The sequence below is a fragment of the Amblyraja radiata genome, chromosome 8 (assembly GCF_010909765.2).
Source record: "Amblyraja radiata isolate CabotCenter1 chromosome 8, sAmbRad1.1.pri, whole genome shotgun sequence".
NCBI lineage: Eukaryota > Metazoa > Chordata > Chondrichthyes > Rajiformes > Rajidae > Amblyraja > Amblyraja radiata.
This window is the reverse complement of record NC_045963.1, coordinates 49,119,303-49,125,302: the sequence shown is the minus strand read 5'-3', so window position 1 is coordinate 49,125,302 and position 6,000 is coordinate 49,119,303.

The following is a 6,000-nucleotide window of genomic DNA, read 5'->3' as shown; positions in this document are numbered from 1 at the left end:
TTGTCGGGAGGAAGCCTGTGTGCACGTGCGTGGAGCGGAGGTCCTGAAGTGAGGATGTGATGCACCACTCCATGTTTGGGGCTGACCAAATGAAATTGGGGGGGTCGGAATGTCGGGAAAGTCCGCCAATATCTGAGCATAAATATTGTTTACGGAAGTCACCGGGTTACGGATACAGTGTGGCATAAGGAGATCTACTCAAACGTCGCAGCATGAATGAGGCGCTGCCCCCTCATCCACCAACAGGGATTGGGCCTGAAGCAAATCGGCGCCCAGCAACAACTGGGAGACGTCGGCAACTGTGAATGGCCAGGTAAAATGGCAGGAGCCAAAGATGAGCGGGACCGTATGGAGCTGCAATTTACTGCAGTTAAAGAGGGCCCCCGTTTTCCGGAACGAGTGTCGACCCCCGATGGGGGCAAAACGTTAACCGTCGTCCCGAATGCCAGTCTCAAGCGTAGAGGCGGTGTATCTGGCTGACCGCCGCAGCGATTACTGGCGCCCGGCCCTGGCATTTCCTGGATACGAGCAGGGTGGGTGGCATTGACGGGCCGCGGAACCCCAGTGTTGATGATAGTAACACCACTTCCCTTTACCGGCTTCTCCCAGCGGCGCAGCCGAACTCTCGGTGGATACAGGGCCTTCCAAGGCACTGCCGACACCCAATCGAGCAAACCACCTTGTCCGCATGCTCCGTTAGCTGCAGAGGGTCTTCAAAATTTTCACCCGCGAGAAGCAGGCGGATGTCGTCCGGCATCTGCTCCAGAAAGGCATGTTCAAACAGGAGACCATCAGAGTAAGCATTTCGCTCTTGAGCACCGACTGCTTGCGATCATCGAGACCGCCCATGTACATGAGCCGTGCTGCTCGATCCCGGCGGCTGAGCCCGAAGATACACAAGAGAAGCGCTTTGAGACCCTCGTACTTGTCCTCAGCCGGTGGTGTGCGTAGTTAAGGGACCAGGCGACCAGTCGTCTCCTGATCCAGTGCGCCGACCATTAATAGCACCGAGTGTCATCAGCCGTGATGCAGCGAATGTGGAACTGGGCCTCGGCCTGCTGAAACCACACTTGGGGCTGCGATGTCCAGAATACAGGCAGCGTAAGAACGACAGCATTCTGCTGGGCCGGATCGACCGCAACTTCGGGTTGAGCGTTGGCTGCATCCATTATTCAAATCTAAAATAACTGTTTTGGATCGTCGGGGTCACCAATATAGCGAGACACGTGTTGTGAAACAAAGTGATCTTTATTGTGTTATACAGAGAACAGTTCACACGCCTCTGGGGAGGGTTCTCTCAGAGTTCTATTTTTTTTTTAAGGGCACACCCCTAAGCCACATAACGCCGTCTTCCTGCCAAACCTGGTCACGTGAACCTGCCAGTCCTAGGGCCGAAGGTTCACCCAATAAGCGGCCTAACCACCAGGTGGAGCCACAGAACAATGAAATTCTTACGCTGCAGCACAACAGAATACGTACTTCAATGAGAGGAAAAAAGTTCAGTGTGTATAGATATACACACATACTCAAAAAAAAAACAAATATAGTATTGTAGCGGCACCTATTGGTGCCTGTAGGTAGTCGAACCCTGCGGTTGGCTACCTCGGACAAGTGACCGCGGGGAATTGTTTTGTTTCGTGCGCTTTACTGGGCAAGCCCATTCATTCTGTTGACCACTGTTGTGGTAATAACACTGTATTTAGCTGTCTCACGATTACCACTGTTTTCACCTTACTTTCATAATAAAGTCTTTGAAATCAACCTACCGTCTCGACTCGCTAAAGTATAATAATAGTCTGCTGATGTTCAAAGCTTATTTGTTGTCGTGTTTAATAGCCTGATGGCTGAAGGGAAGAAAATGTTCCTGAACCTGGACGTTACAGTTTTCAGGCTCCTGTACCTTCTTCCCGATGGCAGTGGTGAAACAAGTGAGGGGCCAGGATGGTGTGGGTCTCTGATGATGTTAGCTGCCTTTTCAGGAAATAGAGGCGCTGATGTACATTCTTTATAATTGCATCAGTGCTGGGTCCAGGACACTTGGGGAATTATTGTCTAGGTCACATTTTGTGTGACCTACAATATTGCATAAAACTGATGGCACCCATATTGCATGCCAGCATAATTAACCATGTGCAATATTCCCAGGAATCCAGCTGTACAGGTATTGCTTTGCATCTAAACTTTCATGTTGCTTTTTGAAAAAGGAATGAATGTTGCCATCACTTTAAACAGTATATCGTTAAAGATATAAAAAGTATATCGTGAAGATACAAATGAAGCCCTGTGCTTCTCTCCATAAATTTTCAAACAAATATCAAAGGTTTCAAAGGTCTTTTATCGTCACGTGTACAAAGTAAGGTGCAGTGATATGCGAATTACCATACAGCCATACCAAAAAAGCAACAAGACACACAACTACATAAAAGTTAACATAAACATCCATCACAGCGGATTCCCCACATTCCTCACTGTGATGGAAGGCAATCTTCTTCCGAATGGCCTACTCCTGCACCTATTTTCTATGTTTCTATGTTTCTTCCCTCATTTTTCTCCCGCAGTCGGGGCAGTTGAACCATCCATCAGGGCGCTCAAAGCTCCCGCAGCCTGCGGTCGTAGCTCCCACGATCGGGGCGGTTGAAGCTCCCACGGCTTGGAGTTCCTGATGTCGGTCTCTAACCAGAGACCGCGAGCACAACGATGTTAAAGTCTGCAGGCACCCGTGGTAGAGCTCAAAGGTCGATCCCTGGCAAAGGGATCGCGGGCTCCACGATGGTAAGACCGCAGCACCCGCGGTGGAGCTCTCGGTCGGTCACCAGCAAAGGCCACCAACTCCTTGATGTTACGCCACAGTGCGGACGGAGATATGATACGGAAAAAAATCGTATCTCCGTCGAGGCAAGATATTAGAAAAAGTTTCCCCCAACCCCCACCTCCACCCCCCACATAAAACAAGCTAAAGAACACTAAAAACATACATATAACACATATTAAAAAAACAACGAAGAAGAAAGGGTCAGACAGACTGTTGTCGAGGTGGTCTAAGGTAGGTGAAAATTTCTAAAAACTGCAGATGCTGGAAATCTAAAATAAAATCAGAAAATGCTGGAAATACTCAGGAGGCATCTGTGGGATAAGAAGCAGAGTGAATGTTTCAGGTAGAAGATACTTCATCAGCTAAAGTAATTACTGCGCCACTTGTCCAATGATAGGTATACATTGATGTCTTCCTTAGTATTCAGGATGATTCCTAAGATATTGGAATCAAGGCTTAAAGAGTTCATAATAGCATCATATACATATATATATATATATATATAGAGAGAGAGGTGTTCCTGATAGTGCTGCTGTGATGGAAACCCTTTGCAAATCCCCGCCTGCCAATATTCCAACCCACTATCGGGAATCTGGTTGAGGCTTCAACCCTTGATTGTTGCTACTGAACCACTGATGAAATGTGCAGGGACTACTGTGATGGATAAAGACAGAGGGTTGGCAGTGTAGCCTGTGTCAGTGCTGTGGGGCTCAGAATGCACCCTGGCCAAGCAGTGGTGCAGTCATTGCTGGGGACCTCCATCAGCTGCTCCATCTGTCGTATGGTTGCACAGCTCTTCCCTGCCCCAAGATTTCTTTGTGATAACAAACTCAAAGGTGGCTGCTGCCCATTGAGTTTGTTATAATAGAAGCATCTCTAGATTGGGGGGAGCTGTGTCACATCCAACTAGAGGTCACGAGAGACACTACAATCTGGGTGGTATGTCAACATATAATGCAGTTGCTGCCATTCCTTAGCAATGGCCAGTCTCACCGTGCTAGCCAAGATGCAGTCTTGGAAATAGGCTCCACATCTCAAACTAAGACAACATCTCTCACCCCAGCCCTCTGCACACTGGCTCAGTGCTTCATGGCACACCGGGTCTGATGACAATGAGAACATTGTCTCATTGCGGAGGCAGGGGCTCACACCAGGCCCCAGCACAGCAGTGTGTAGCCCAAGCTGAGGTATTTTTTAATAATGCTTTATGGTGTGTATCTGTAAGTGTTCAGATTCCAAGATTAAGAACACTACAGTAAATTAGACATATGGGATAGTTAGAAATAAAGACTTGGATTTATATGGAAATGTAAGGAACAGCAAATGGTGATTTACAAATAAAGACATAAAGTGCTGGAGTAACTCAGCGGGCAGACAGCATCTCGGAAGAAAATGAACAGGTGGCGTTTTGGGTCAGGACCCTTCTGCAGACTCTTGCATCTGAAAGAAGGGTCCGGACCTAAAATATCACCTATCCATGTTCTCTAGAGATGCTGCCTCACCCCCTGAGTACTCCAGCACGTTGTGACTTTTTTTACATGGATTTATATACTACTTTACATCTTCCTATCTGGAGGTCCCATAAGAGCTCATGGCCTATTTTTGAAATGTTGTCACTTTAGCAAAGTACAAACACAGCAGCCACTTTATGAATCAACACTCACAAATACCAAAGAGATAATGGCCAGATGATCTGTTTTAGCATGGTTGGGTAAGTATAATACTGGCCAGGAATCCAGCAATGGCTTCCCTACTCATCTTCACCTGAGGTTGTAGACTGTCTCACTTTACCATATCATTCAAAATATACCACTTCCAACAGTGCAGCACTCCATCAGAACTGCAGTGGGATATCGGTCTTGATCTTTGTCTCTTTGGAACTGGATTTGAATTGCCAACCTTATGATACAGACCCAAGACCGACAGATCCTCAGTAATCATTTTTGCAATGTTTAACATTCCTGAAATAACATGATAAGACCATATCTGATTATAAAGACAATACTTTGGCCTGATGTCTAAAACTGCTAATTCCACTGATTCAGCAACCTGAACGCCCAGGAAGGAAGATTACAAGACCTGGTAAACACTGCCTGGTCCAACAGATTCTGGCCTTCCCACCATCGCAGGGATTTATAAGAGGTGTTGTCTCAAAAAGGCAGCCAGCTTCATCAAGACCCTATACCACTCTGGGCATACTTTCTTTTCACTCCTGCAATCAGGAGTCTGAAAGCTATAACGTCCAGGAACAACTTCCTCCAACAACCATCAACACTGTGGACTCTGAGTACTGTGCTCACAAACCTGTTTTGCTGCTTCTGTACATAAGAATTTCAATGTTTCGCTTTGGTATATCTATATATCTATCTATCTATATACTAGAAGTCTCATCTGGTGTCCGTGTGAGCATGTGTGTGCTTGTATGTTTTGTATCTTCCTCAAAATGCTACGCGCTAGTGTTTAAATATTGACATATTCTAACTAACATTTTTCGCGCCCATGCCGTACTCAGGTTCACTTAAGATTTCATCCTATATTTCACGTTATTCATGATTAAAGTTTTTTTTAAAGCCCAAAACTGCTTCACACAGAGAGCCTTTTTCCAGCAGCTTCCAGTGATGATGTCACAATGCCATCAAACAGGCGTCCAATCACAATGGATCTCATTTACAAATAACATCACAATGGGACGTTGCCAACGGTAACCGCAGCTTCTCACAGAGAGCCTTTTTCTAGCAGCTTCCAGTGATGATGTCGCAATACCACTCACAGTGCACCAATCACAATGGACTATCAGGCGGCCGAGTGCCACACCCCCCTGTCCTCCCCGGGTTATTCATGTTTCAAAAGTTTCAAAAAAAGCCAAAACCACCTTTTAAAACACCAGCTTCCAGTGACGTCACAATGCCCCCCCCCCCCCCCCCCACCCCAATGGTAGACGTCAGGGGGAGGGCCACATTTCAAAAACAGCTTAATCAGCTCCCCAACGGTCACTTCTGCACTGCTTGAGTCGACTCAACATCAACTTCTGCAACGCTTGATTCTAACTGCTTCATTTTCGTCATCTTTAAAGATAAGATTTATTTTAAAACACCTCGTGGTGTAAAAAAAAAGATTAACCTTGCTTTTATTCACTTTCTCGGCCCCGCTCGCTCGGCTCGGCCCCGCTCGCTCGCTCGGGCTCCCCC